Source organism: Primulina huaijiensis, chromosome 1 (assembly GCF_012295235.1).
Source record: "Primulina huaijiensis isolate GDHJ02 chromosome 1, ASM1229523v2, whole genome shotgun sequence".
In the NCBI taxonomy this organism is placed as follows: domain Eukaryota; kingdom Viridiplantae; phylum Streptophyta; class Magnoliopsida; order Lamiales; family Gesneriaceae; genus Primulina; species Primulina huaijiensis.
This window is the reverse complement of record NC_133306.1, coordinates 12,597,688-12,613,150: the sequence shown is the minus strand read 5'-3', so window position 1 is coordinate 12,613,150 and position 15,463 is coordinate 12,597,688. Positions and strand designations below refer to the sequence as shown.

The 15,463-nt window shown below is 39.7% G+C and overlaps 1 non-coding gene across 1 annotated transcript; it reads right to left on the bottom strand.

Moving 5' to 3' along the window:
- Nucleotides 1-14,871: 14,871 nt before the first annotated feature.
- LOC140991405 (small nucleolar RNA R71) lies at nucleotides 14,872-14,982 on the bottom strand. Its single transcript, XR_012177884.1, has one exon. It is a non-coding gene; the product is annotated as a small nucleolar RNA R71 (small nucleolar RNA).
- Between the last annotated feature and the right edge of the window lie 481 nt (nucleotides 14,983-15,463).

Sequence of the window (15,463 nt, the reverse complement as noted above, 5' to 3'; positions counted from 1 at the left end):
AAAAATCAACGGCCGTCTCCTAATTTTTGCATACTTAGCCTGCCTATCCTGAGTAGCTCTCATACGACTCTGAATCAATTTCACCTTCTCTGTCATATCTCTTATCATATCAGGTCCTACAATTGGTGCTTCAGATAAATCGTCCCAATACAAAGGAGATCGACAATTCCTGCCATATAGTGCCTCAAATGGTGACATTCCAATGCTCACTTGATAACTGTTGTTATAAGAAAACTCGACAAGTGGTAACGAATCCTGCCAACCAATACCGAAATCCATCACTACAANAGATTTTCTTCTCATTTTTGGCAGAGTTTACAAGAGGCCCTTGGTACTCGTTTGCATTTGAGTACAGCATATCATCCTCAGACATNGTCAACGATAACCCAAATTGCATCGCAACCCCTCGACGACCTCGGCAATTTCGTGACAAAGTCCATGGTGATATGGTCCACTTCCATTCTGGAACCTTAAGGCTATGCAGAAGACCTCCTGGTCACTTCCTTTCTGCTTTCACTTGTTGACAATTCAAAGATCGAGATACAAATTCTGCTATGTCAGATTTCATTCTTTTCCACCAAAATTGTTTCTTCAAGTCATTGTACATCTTTTTACTTCCAGGGTGTACACTGAACTTACTGCAATGAGCATCACGCAAAATCTGTATCCTCAATTCTGAAATATTAGGAACTACAATACGACCATTCACAAAAAAATTACCATCAGTATTGACCTGAAATTTTTACCGATGTCCTGATCTGACGAATTCAACTGATTTCTGAATGCTTTGATCTACCCTTTGGGCTTCTCTAATTTTTACAAACAACTCTGGCTCTGCCTGAATCACAAATACTCTTAAAGGTTGAGTTTCTACCACAAAATCCAAACCAGAAAGACAACAGTTTTCTACTAGATCAGATACACTGCTAGTGATCAAGGACATACTGCATACTTTTCTGCTCAAAGCATCGGCTGCTGCATTAAACTTGCCTGGATAATATTTTATTTCGCAATCATAGTCTTTTAACAAGTCTAACCAACGTCTCTGTCTCATGTTCCGCTCTGCTTGTGAAAAGAGGTATTTCAAACTCTTATGATCAGTGAATATCTCAAATGTCGCCCCATACAAGTAGTGACGCCAAATCTTTAGAGAAAAATCCACTGCTGCTAGTTCCAAGTCATGCACTGGGTATTTAGACTCATGTGGCTTCAACTGTCGTGAAGCATAGGCAACAACATGACCATGCTGCATTAGNCGATAATAGCCTGCCAAACCCATAAAACTACGTACCTCAGGAACTGATGTCGGTCTAGACCAATTGATGACTGCCTCAACTTTACTCGGATCAACTGATATACCAGCCCTTGAAATCACATGTCCAAGGAAAACCACTCTATCCAACCAAAACTCACATTTGGATAATTTAGCATACAACTTTTCAATTCTCAAAATCTGCAAAACAGCTCTCAAGTGCTCGGCATGCTCAAATTCAGATTTTGAATAAATAAGAATATCATCAATGAAGATCACAACAAATTGATCTATATACCTTTGAAACACACGGTTCATCAAATCCATAAATACCGCAGGTGCATTGGTCAACCCAAAAGGCATAACCAAAAATTCAAAATGCCCATACCTGGTACGAAAAGCAGTCTTAGGCACATCTGCCTCTCTAACTCTTAACTGATGATATCCAGATCTTAAATCAATCTTAGAATATACTGAAGAACCTTGCAACTGGTCAAAGAGATCATCAATCCTTGGCAAAAGATACTTATTCTTTAATGTGGCTTTATTCAACTGCCTATAATCAACACAAAGTCTCATAGACCCATCTTTCTTCTGCACGAATAAAACCGGAGCACCCCAAGGTGAAACACTTGGTCTTAAATATCCTTTAGCAAATAGATCCTCAAGTTGTTCCTTCAGTTCCTTCAGTTCAATTGGCACCATCCTATAAGGAGCTCTATAAATAGGCTGTGTACCTGGCATCAACTCAATGTTGAACTCAATCTCTCGGGCTGGCGGAAATCCTGGAATTTCATCTGGAAATACATCGGAAAATTCACTAACAATTGGAATATCTATCAATTTAGGTACTGAACTTGAAATATCAATTGCATACACCAAGAAACATTCTGCTCCTTTCTGCAACAAACGAGTCATAGACAAAACAGATTGATTGGTCATATCAGGCCTAAACTTAACAATCTTCTGAAAACAATCTACAGTAGCCCTGTATCTTGTTAACATGTCAATACCAACTATGCGGTAAAATCAGACATCTCCAACACAATACAATCAATCTCAATGACATTATACTCATAACGAAATTGACAACCACTTATCATTTCAGTTGACCTCATCATTTTGCCCATTGGAGTAGAAATAGATAATGTAGATGATAATGGCATAGAATGCAATGAATACAATGTGACAAAGTGCTCAACTATGAAAGTATGTGATGCACCAGTATCCATCAAAACATAAGCAGAATAACCTGATAGATAACAATTACCTGCAATGACATTATCTGGAGCATTATGTGCCTCATCCTCAGTGAGTGCAAAAACTCAAGCCTGTTGTCTAGGTGGCTGTCCTGCCCTATGGCTACCATTCTGTTTGTTCTGATCTGACCGGTTTGATTGCTGATAGGAATGAACTGTAGGGGTCTGACGATTCTGATGAGGTGTCTGTCTTGATGATCCCCCACTCTGAGATATATCACTGCCACGGTTATGACACCCTCTAGCATAGTGTCCCACCTGGTTACACAAGTGGCAAGCTCCCGAGACTTCTCTACACCGATCGATATAATGTCTACCACCACACTGACCACAAATCGGACCTGAATAACCAGTACTCTGAACTGAACCAGACTGTCTCGATCCACTAGAACTCGAAAAATTACTACCATGCCTCTTAAATTGCTTGCCTCTAGCCCGAAACTGCTCACTTATGTTACCACTGTTACCGCCACTATTACCCTGTCTGAACTGCTGTCAATATTGTGGCTGTTGGGGTCGTTGCATCTGAGAACCTCTCTGCCTAATGATTCCGATTTCAGCTCTTTTCGCTCGATCAAGAGCCTCAGCAAAAGTGTTAGGCCTTCCGGTATTAACCAGGGTAAAGATATCAGGGTTAAGACCATTTATGAAATGATCGGCCTTAGCTTCTTCATCAGATGCTACATGAGGAGCAAATCCCAGTAAATTCGAGAACTTAGCAACATAGTCCTCAATATTCATATTCCCTTGCTTTAAATTTGCAAACTCGGCTCCCCTATCATTCCTGTAAGAGGTAGGAAAGAAACACTGATAAAATTCAGATTTAAAAATATCCCAGGTAACAATCATACCTCGACCCTCTAAAGATTTCTTAGTCATGATCCACCAACTCTTAGCAACATCCAATAACTGATGAACAACTAATTTAATACTACGATCATCTGGATACTCGAGAGATTCAAATAACTGATCCATATTCTCCAACCAGTTCTCACACTCTAATGCATTCTCTGTACCCTTCAACATCGGTGGATGCAAAGACTGAAATCTGGCTAACAGTATCTCCATCGGAGTTGGTGTAATATCCATCTGAGTATGAGTAGCACTGCCCTGATCTTGTGCCACTGGTACGTTCTGTCTATGTCTACCACGACCTCGACCTCGAGTAGCCATGTCTGATATACAATAGATCAAACACAGATAAAATCACAATATCATAATCATATCAATCTTGTATCAATCATCTATGGCTCTTGAGACTCAACAATCTCAAAAATCTCGAATAAAACTCAACAATATCAAATCTCAATTTAAATCATATATTTCACATCATAGCACAATGAAAATGCTAACAAATATATCACATGATCAATCAATTCAAACTGACTCGATTTACCATGTTCCCAAATATCATATGCTCTGATACGACCTAATGTGGGGTCCCGGGTCCGATATCTAATACTAATAATTATAATTGTAACAAACCAAATGATTGAGTAAAATACATAATTTGTGGTTCACAAATCCACATAAACATCGTCAATATAATTTAAATGTATCAAATGTTTGAAATATAAATTTTAACATGCCAAAATAAAGTAGTGAACCAAAGAAATCCAACATCATCACATAGCTCCTAAGACCTGAGAATCCCACTCTAATTCGTATCTCCTCGCCTGGAGCTGGACTCTGGCATCCCAAGACTCGCCTCACCTACCGTCAAGCACATGAAAACAAGAGGTAGCCGACGTGCCGGTGAGTATAAACCCAGCATGATACAATCAATAACATATGAGATTTAAAGTGACAAATAGTTCCCATGAAATTCATAAAGATGCAATATAATGCAATGCATGATCTGTGGGGACCCGGGCTCTAACTCAATTATCTTTGGGATTAAGTGGATCTTTGCTAGAAAATGTGGGTCAAATTTTATTTTATTTTTTGCTTTTAATATCAAAAACAGTTGTATAAAAATCATACACAAACAACATTCTTTATTTTATTTCACCAAAGGTAAATACATGTCTTATTCCCTTTTCATAATACAAACTAGAGTTTACCACAACTACATTTCACATGTAAACACTCATAGTTCATCTGCTACGCCCGAAATCTCCACGCTAACTCGATCTCTCATCTTTGTCGCGACCCTGATCCTGTCCCAACTGTTATCATGCACACATACAGACACAACAACAGCCAAATACTCCGGTGAGAACAAATCCCAGTATAAAACATGTATATATGCATATACACAATATAAATCATGAGCATACTATCATGAATGTAATCAACAACAATACATCTTATAGTATATGAAACATAATCAGAATACGTCAAGCAATGTAAATCAAACTCATATCTTTGACTCAATTCATATCTAAATCTAGGGATCCCGGTGTGAATAAGACGTAACAAGTCTCCCACCTACCCTCCCAATCGTGGTGGCGGTACGTCTTATTCCAAGACTTCGGCCCTGTCTGTATCGAATATCTACAACCGGAGTCGATCTTCTCCTGTGCTTCGATACCACCAAACGTCTAGAACTTGGCAATTCTGCCAATGACTCTCCTATCTCAATGCTTATACATAAATCAAAATAAAGCACAAGCATAACAAGGTATCGAAATCTAGTATGTGATTTTGGGAAACTCGAATCAAATCTAACTCGAGTTGTATCTTCCCGAATCCACATGAATTATACCTTTCTTGTCGTAGTCTCGGTCTGAACAAGTCGAAGTCTTGAAATCTCGATACCAATTAGTCAATACAAATCTTAAATGACATGTATAAAATGTACCATATCAACCTCTAACTTAAAAAAAATACACATACGGATCAATATTAAATCTCGGTACATTTCGACAGCATAACGGCGTACTCTTGCGATACCGGTAACTCAAACATCAATAATCTATAACAATAATTCATAATTCTCATCACAACATAATCCCCAATGCTGAATTCTGCATATTTTCAATTCAATATATGCTGGACATAACCTAACATTGCATATCATATCCGTTCTTCGATCCAGTTACGAATAAGCGTTCACAATAATCACAAGAACTAATAATAACAATCAAACTCTGATTTCCCCCAATCATCTCAACTCCAAAACATGCTGAAAGGTGATAATACTTATATCCTTTAGTAGACCTTGTCGAGAGGATCACAAAATTGTATTCAGATCGAAACTCAGATAAACGGATTGTGCACCACCAAATTGTTAAAAGATGAAGAAGCTGAAGAATTCTCAGAGCTCCTCGGATGAAATGCTGAAGAAGAATAACTTTGGTAACCTTTATATTGCATGTAAAGTACACATGGCTCCTCCTTTGGTCAGCACGTCTCGCGCATATGCGCGACCATCACCGGCGCATATGCGCGAGACGCTCTGTCTCGGCACTTGACCAATTCAGCTGCTGGAGCATATGCGCGCCTTCTTTCGGCGCATATGCGCCAACTTCTCTGGACAACTACTTTGGCTACTGGACACCTTTTCGCGCATATGCGCGAGACCTTCGTCTCGGCACATTATGGAATCACACCGCTCGCGCATATGCGTGCCCACCCGTCGCGCATATGCGCGAGACCTTCTGTCCTCGCACATATTCCCAACTCAACAAATTTAAATCCAAACTCGCCGTGCCCTGTCTATAATCAGTTCAATCAATCAAATACTCATCTCAGATTAAAAGTACAAAATCTCGGGCATTATATTTCTCCCCCTCTAAGATATGATTTCGTCCCCGAAATCTCAGGCAATCAATCAAAGCTTATAAAGGAAGCAATATACTCAAAAGTTAAATAAATACTTACGTCATGAAAACAACTCGGGATATTTCTGTCTCATCTCTGATTCTGTCTCCCAGGTCGCTTCTTCAATGCCATGACGACTCCATTGAACTTTCACCAGCGGAATTGTCTTCGTTCTGAGTGGTTTGTCTTTCCAATCAAGAATCTGAATTGGCTGTTCAATATAACTCAAAGTGTCGTCAAGCTCGGCTTCATCAGGCAGAATGACATGAGAAGCATCAGGCATATATTTCCTTAGCATCGACACATGAAAAACGTCGTGTATCTCGGATAGAGAAGGAGGAAGAGCAAGTCGATATGCCCGATCGCCAATCTTTTCAAGAATTTCGTACGGACCGATGTATCTAGGAGACAATTTCCCACGTTTACCATACCTTACAATGCCTATGAAAGGTGAAATCTTCTACTCTGTCTCCCTGTTCAAACACTAATGGTCGACGACGTACATTCGCATACTTGGCTTGTCTATTCTGCGCTATCTTCATTCTTTTCTGTATCAGTTTTACTTTATCAGTCATCTCTCGGATCATATCAGGCCCAAGCTCTGGTACTTTCTAGATGTCATCCCAATACAACGGAGATCTGCACTTCTTTCCATATAAAGCCTCAACGGTTCGATCTCGATGCTCGTCTGATAGCTGTTGTTGTACGAGAACTCACAAAGAGGAAATGAATATTGCCAACTAGTTCCAAAATCTAGCACTACCGCACTTAGCATATCCTCTAAAGTCTGGATAGTCCGCTCTGACTGTCCGTCTGTCTGGGGATGGTAAGCAGTACTCAGTTGCAATGTCGTACCTAAAGCCTGCTGCAAACTGTGCCAAAAGTGTGAAGTGAATCGTGGATCACGATCTGATACGATCGACTTCGGCACACCATGCAATCTGACTATCTCTCTGACGTATATCTCTGCCATCTGATCATATCGATACATCATTCTGTATGGAATAAAACATGGTGATTTGGTCAATCTGTCTATCACAACCCAAATCGCATCACAACCCCGGGATGATCGTGGTAACGTCGTAACAAAGTCCATGGAAATGTGATCCCATTTCCATTCAGGAATAGATAAACTCTGAAGTAAACCTCCGGGCTTCTTTCTCTCGGCCTTCACCTGTTGGCAATTCAAACATTTCGATACAAACTCTGCAATGTCTGATTTCATCTTTTTCCACCGAAACTGTGGTTTTAGATCGTTGTACATCTTTCTGCCACCAGGATGAATACTGAACCGACTATAGTGCGCTTCTGATAATATTTGGTGTTTCAAATCTGAAATATCTGGCACCACAAGAGGGTGATTTACATACAAAACATTATCATGTACCTGATACTCTGAATGATGTCCGGATCTGACCATCTGAATCGACTTCTGAACATTTTGATCATTTTTCTGTGCTTCTTTTATGCGAACAATTAAATCTGGTTCTAATTGAATCGTAGCAAGTCGCAATGGTCTACTCTCTGTGTCAAATGCTAATCCAGACAAACAGCAATCCTTAATCAAATTAGAAACACCTATTGTCGATAAGGATAAGGCACATACCTTTCGACTCAAGGCATCCGCTGCTGCATTAGACTTCCCTGGATAGTACTTGATTTCGTAATCAAAATCTTTAAGCAAATCGAGCCATCTACGCTGTCTCATATTCAACTCGGATTGAGAGAACAGATACTTCAGGCTTTTATGATCCGAATAGATTTCAAACTTCTCGCCGTAGAGATAGTGTCGCCATATCTTGAGTGCAAATACAATGGCCGCCAATTCAAGATCATGAATTGGGTACCGAGTCTCATGTGGCTTCAACTGTCTCGAGGCATATGCAATCACATGTCCTCGCTGCATAAGAATACATCCTAACCCCTTGCGAGATGCATCACAATATACAACGAAATCACCCGTACCTGAAGGTATCGACAATACTGGAGCACTGGTCAATCGTCTCTTCAACTCCAAGAAGCTAGACTCACAAGCTTTAGACCACACAAATGGCGTATTGTTTTGTGTCAACTGGGTAATCGGCTTCGCGATACTGGAGAAATCTTTGATGAATCGTCGATAGTACCCTGCTAGACCCATAAAACTGCGTATCTCTGGCACAGAAGTCGGTCTAGGCCAACTGATTACAGCTTCAACCTTACTTGGATCAACAGAAATACAGTCTCCAGATATGATATGCCCCAAAAAGACAACCTGTCTCAACCAAAACTCGCATTTTGACAGTTTAGCATATAATTTCTCTTTTCTTAGCGTCTGCAACACAATTCTTAAGTGTTCGGCATGCTCAAACATACTCTTGGAATATACCAAAGTATCATCGATAAAAACAATTACAAACTCATCCAGATATTTTTGAAAGACATGATTCATCAGTCCCATACACACCGCTGGAGCATTTGTTAAACCGAAAGGCATGACAATAAATTCATAATGTCCGTACCTAGTTCATAATACTGTCTTCGGTATATCAACATCTCGGACTCTCAGCTGGTGATATCCAGATCGCAGATCGATCTTGGAATAGACAGAAGATCCCTGCAACTGATCAAATAAATCGTCGATACGATGCAATGGGTATTTGTTCTTTACCGTCGCCTTGTTCAGTTGCCGGTAATCAATACACAATCTCATCGAACCATCTTTCTTTCGCACAAATAGCACTGGAGCGCCCCATGGAGAAACACTCGGGCTGATATATCCCTTGGCTAGAAGATCTTCTAATTGTGTTTTCAGTTCTTTCAGTTCAATAGGTGCCATTCTGTACGGAGCTCAGGATATAGGAACAGTACCTGGAATGAGATCGATGCTAAAATCTACCTCTCGCGCTGGAGGTAACCCTGGACTTTCATCGGGGAATACATCGGCAAACTCATGTACCACTGGCAGATCTGCCAAGGACGGGCTTGATTTCAGTAGATCTACTGAATAGACAAGGAACCCTTCTGCTCCTCTCAGTAACAATCGTGTCATCGTCAAAACAAATACTAAGGGAATCCGAGATCTGGAACCCTTACCGTAGAATTTCCATTCGTCAGCCATCTCTAGTCTGAACTTGACAATCTTCTGGAAACAATCTACAGTGGCTTGGTACTTTGTTAACATATCAATAACGACAATACAATCAAAATCAGATAACCCAAGCACAACACAGTCTAACTCAATCTCGTGACCCTCAAACTGAAGCATACACTGTCTAACTGACGTCACAGATATAAGACCACTTCCCAACGGAGAAGTAACAGACACTACGGCAGATAATGACTCGACAGGCAATGCATGTATCAATGCAAAATGTTCTAATATAAATGTATGAGATGCACCTGTATCTATCAATACATAGGCAGGATAGCCGCAAAGAAAACAGTTACCTGCAATCACATCATCTGGTGCATCTTGGGCCTGCTCTTCTGTCAGTGCAAATACTCGAGCCTGCTGTCTATAAGGCTGGCTCACTGTCTGGCTACCTCTGGCTCGGGGCTGGGTCTGTGTAGGGGTTGGCTGAAAGGAATGAATAGATGAAACTTGCTTCTCAGGCTGATTTACGGAACCAGATGCTCCTACACTCTGAGCTTGTTGTATCCCTTTCTGTGGACAAACCCTGGCAAAGTGTCCCTGTTGTCTGCAGATATTGCAACGACCCATCATGCCCTGACACTGCTCAGTGGCATGTCTGCCTCCACAAGAACTGCAATACACACCTGTATACTCTGTACTCTGGCCAGGACCTCTCTGTCGTGATCCACTGGAGCTCGTCGAACTGCTCCCTGATCTCTTGAATTGTTTGCCTTTCGCTTTCAACTGGTCTTTTCTCCCGCTGCTACTACCACTGCTATCGAATCTAGGGGGAGGTTGGAAAGAGGGTTGTGGTGGTCTTGGACTCGGAGTGACATAAGGAGTGCTTCGTTGCCTAAGCAGTCCAGCTTCCGCCCCCTTGGCACGGTTCAACGCTTCAGCGAAGGTGTTAGGTCTACCGGTATTTACCAAAGTAAAAATATCTGGGTTCAAGCCATTAATAAACTGATCTGCAATGGCCTCATCATTTTCTGTAACATGAGGGGCAAATCGGAGCAGTGCAGAGAACTTAGCAACATAGTCTTCGATGTTCAGCTGTCCCTGTCTCAAATTGGCAAATTCAGCACCTTTGTCTTTTCGGTAGGACACGGGAAAGAATCTTTGATAGAACTCTGCTTTGAAAACTTTCCAAGTGATCTCTGTGCCACGATGCTCCAAGGCTCTTTTCATGGTAAGCCACCAGTTCTTTGCAACTTCTTGCAGTTGATGCCCAATAAGTTTAACTCGTCGCTCGTCAGTGTAGTCAAGAGATTCAAATAACATCTCGATGTCATCGAGCCAACTTTCACATTCAACTGAATTTTCTGTGCCCTTCAGTGTCGGTGGTCAGAATAACTGAAACCGCTTCAACAAAGTCTCCATCGGTGTAGCGGTCACATCCATCGGATCATTGGATGTACTGCTCTGTTCTGGTGCCCGACCTGCTACTGGTTGCGGTACTCGTCGAGGAGGCATATCTGATAATCAAACGGATTAGTACACAATCTATACAAACTGTCTCAGTCCTCCTCTGATCATATACCTCTGATCCAGAATCGGTTCTGATTCAGTTTTTGTAAATAGATGTTGTAATCAACTCAGATAACAATACAACATATAATAGTGAAAGCAATAAATCATGACGTGTGCTAGCATGATATAAGCAAGGAAGACGACTCGATCTACCCCGCTCACTCTCTTCTATCTCAGTCTATACAGAACCTACTGCTCTGATGCCACCTGTTGTGGGGACCCGGGCTCTAACTCAATTATCTTTGGGATTAAGTGGATCTTTGCTAGAAAATGTGGGTCAATTTTTTTTTTTTTTTTGGCTTTTTGTATCAAAAACAGTTGTATAAAAATCATACACAAACAACATTCTTTATTTTATTTCACCAAAGATAAATACATGTCTTATTCCCTTTTCATAATACAAACTAGAGTTTACCACAACTACATGTCACATGTAAACACTCCTAGTTCATCTGCTACGCCCGAAATCTCCACGCTAACTCGATCTCTCATCTTTTTCGCTACCCTGATCCTGTCCCACCTGTTGTCATGCGCACATACAGACACAACAACAGCCGAATACTCCGGTGAGAACAAATCCAGTATAAAACATTTATACATGCATATACACAATATAAATCATGAGCATACTATCTTGAATGTAATCAACAACAATTCATCTTATAGTATATGAAACATAATCAGAATACGTCAAGCAATGTAAATCAAACTCATATCTTTGACTCAATTCATATCTAAATCTAGGGATCCCGGTGTGAATAAGACGTAACAAGTCTCCCACCTACCCTCCCAATCGTGGTGGCGGTACGTCTTATTTCTAGATTTCGGCCCTGTCTGTATCGAATATCTACAACCGGAGTCGATCTTCTCCTGTGCTTCGATACCACCAAACGTCTAGAACTTGACAATTCTGCCAATGACTCTCCTATCTCAATGCTTATACATAAATCAAAATAAAGCACAAGTATAACAAGGTATCGAAATCTAGTATGTGATTTTGGGAAACTCGAATCAAATCTAACTCGAGTTGTATCTTCCCGAATCCACATGAATTATACATTTCTTGTCGTAGTCCCGGTCTGAACAAGTCGAAGTCTTGAAATCTCGATACCAATCAGTCAATACAAATCTGAAATGACATGTATAAAATGTACCATATCAACCTCTAACTCAAAAAAAATACACATACGGATAAATATTCAATCTCGGTACATTTCGACGGCATAACGGCGTACTTTTGCGATACCGGTAACTCAAACATCAATAATCTATAACAATAATTCATAATTCTCATCACAACATAATCCCCAATGATGAAATCTGCTTATTTTCAATTCAATATATGCTGGACATAACCTAACATTGCATATCATATCCGTTCTTCGATCCAGTTGCGAATAAGCGTTCACAATAATCACAAGAACTAATAATAACAATCAAACTCTGATTTCCCCCAATCATCTCAACTTCAAAACATGCTGAGAGGTGATAATACTTACATCCTTTAGTAGCCCTTGTCGAGAGGATCACAAAATTGTAATCAGATCGAAACTCGGATAAACGGATTGTGCACCACCAAATTGTTAAGAGATGAAGAAGCTGAGCTCTCAGAGCTCCTCGGATGAAATGCTGAAGAAGAATAACTTTGGTAACCTTTATATTGCATGTAAAGTACACATGGATCCTCCTTTGGTCAGCACGTCTCGCGCATATGCGCGACCATCACCGGCGCATATGCGCGAAACGCTCTGTCTCGGCACTTGACCATTTCAGCTGCTGGAGCATATGCGCGCCTTCTTTCGGCGCATATGCGCCAACTTCTCTGGACAACTACTTTGGCTACTGGACACCTTTTCGCGCATATGCGCGAGACTTTCATCTCGGCACATTTTGGAATCACACAGCTCGCGCATATGCGCGCCCACCCGTCGCGCATATGCGCGAGACCTTCTGTCCTCGCACATATTCCCAACTCAACAATTTCAATCCAAACTCGCCGTGCCCTGTCTATAATCAGTTCAATCAATCAAATACTCATCTCAGATTAAAAGTACAAAATCTCGAGCATTACATGATCAGAAGCTGTGGGCTATCAATAAATCTCAAGATCAAATGAATCATCTGTTCATAGGGTACCCAAGGAAAGAGAATCCCCCAGCAACATCCACCAACTCATCCGCTCGAGGTGGGTTGCTGTGTTCTACAATCCCAGGACTATGGTGCGCCTATAGAGAGTGTTCAGGCCATAGCAGCGACCTCCGTATACACTATGCCAACTCAACTATAGCCCCATACGTCCAAAAAATCAATAAATCAAGGCGACCTCCACCATATCAAATCTGAATCGACAAGTGGCTCAATATGCAATGTAATGATGCAAATCAATATCATCATCTCGATATCATAATAAACTCATCTCAAAACAACAATCATCATCAAATCACAATTATTTCATCGAGCCATAGATTGTTCATTTTAAAATAAAAATGATATTTTTACCTCGTATGTTACCGACCATAACATACATTTCAATATTACTAAAAGAAGATCGAAATGTGTATGTGAGAAGTCTTGAACCTCTGAATTCTACTATAATTCAAGAACTTTGATCATCTATCAAAGCAGAGCAATTTCTGTACAAAATTCATAATTAATTCAATACTGATTCGAATCAAGATCCGTAAATTTCTTAACCGTAATATGACATTAAAAAAATTCATTGAATCATTTTATCAAACATATGACATGCGTGCTAAAGGGTTAGCTCCATTACATTGCCCTTGTCTTCAATTCCATTTCTTTTCAAAATACCAATACATACAATAATAATACCATCAATCATTATATTAACAACTTTATCTCAACACTCAAACCAAACAACACATTGTTTTCCCTTCAATTACTAACTCAAGAAAATAAGCTTTCTTACCTTGCTTCTAAACTCTTGAGGAGAAGAACTTCAAATCTCCAAGCAAATATTAAGGCTTCAATCAAAGATTAATGTCTTGGAAGAAATTGGATTGAAGGAGAAATGAGGAACCCTAGCTCTAAACCAATGGAGAGAAATGAGGATGAGAAGAAATGATACAAAAATCATTCCCCAATCTATTATATACCCTCCAAACCTCAAAACACATTTTTTGTACAAGTGCTGGGCGCCATGGCGCGTGTTTTGGCGCAGGGGCGCGCACCATACTGCCCAACACCCAAAGTTTCAGCACCGGGCGCGCCATCGCACTGGATTTAGCTCAGGGGCGCGCCATATTCTGCCAAGAACGCATTTTTAACTTCAGAATTTGCGAAAGTGGTCAACAAGAAAGTTGTAGCTCTATGTCTTGGCTTGCATCGCCAATTAGCCTCATGTCATTTGAAGGTATGAGTAAAAAGTTATGCTCAATCTCCCAACATGTATCATTGTAAGAACGACGATACACACGACACACTTCAAGGCACTTTTGTCTCGTCTTCCCTAATGAGTTGACCAAAACTTAAAATAAAAAAGTTATAGCCTTATGTCTTATCTTTCTAATGAAAATGGCCTCACATCAAATGGATAAATATACAAAACATTATGCTAAAAACCACAACTACTGCCACATTTTTCTTACCGTTTCTGTACTTCCATTACCTATTTAGCTCAAATTCCACCTTTGATTCTACCCCTCCATTATCTATTTCATTCTATAACATTCATTACAATTCATATCATAACGTAAAGCCATAAACCATCACAACTACTGCCAAAATTTTTTTTTTCAAAATTCGGGCATTATAGTAACACTTATAATGATCAAAATTGTAGCATGGATATAGTTTGATTAAAGCTTTTCCCTTTTTTCTTTAAAAGATAAAGCTAAAACATGGCTACAATATTTGAGATCAAGTTCAATAAGATCATGGGAAGAAATGCAACAACAATTTCTCAAAAAGTTTTTTCCTTCCCATAGAACAAACTCTTTTAAAAGACAAATTACTACTTTTTCTCAAAAACAATGAGAAACATTTTATCAATGTTGGGATAGATATAAAGAATTACTTAATACATGCCCACATCATGGTTTTGAAACATGGAGAATAGTTTCTCACTTTTATGAAGGTCTAATACCTAAAGATAGGCAAATGATAGAATTCATGTGTAATGGAACTTTTGAAGATAAAAATCCAAATGAAGCTATGGAGTATTTGGATTCATTAGCAGAAAATGCTCAAAATTGGGATAATATAGGCACAATAGAACCACCAACAACTAAAATCAATAATTCAACAAATGGGGGTGGTATCTATAATCTTAAAGATGATATAGATATTCAAGCTAAACTTGCATCTTTAGCAAGAAAAATTGAGTCATTAGAAATGAAAAAGAGTGGTCAATTAAAAAGTATTCAAGAAATTGTTTGTCATATATGTGATACACATGATCATGCTACAAAAGATTGTCCAACATTACCTTCATTTAAAGAATGTCTCCATGAACAAGCAAATTATGTTAACAATTATAAAAAACCAATACTAGATCCTTTTTCAACATCATATAATCCTGGA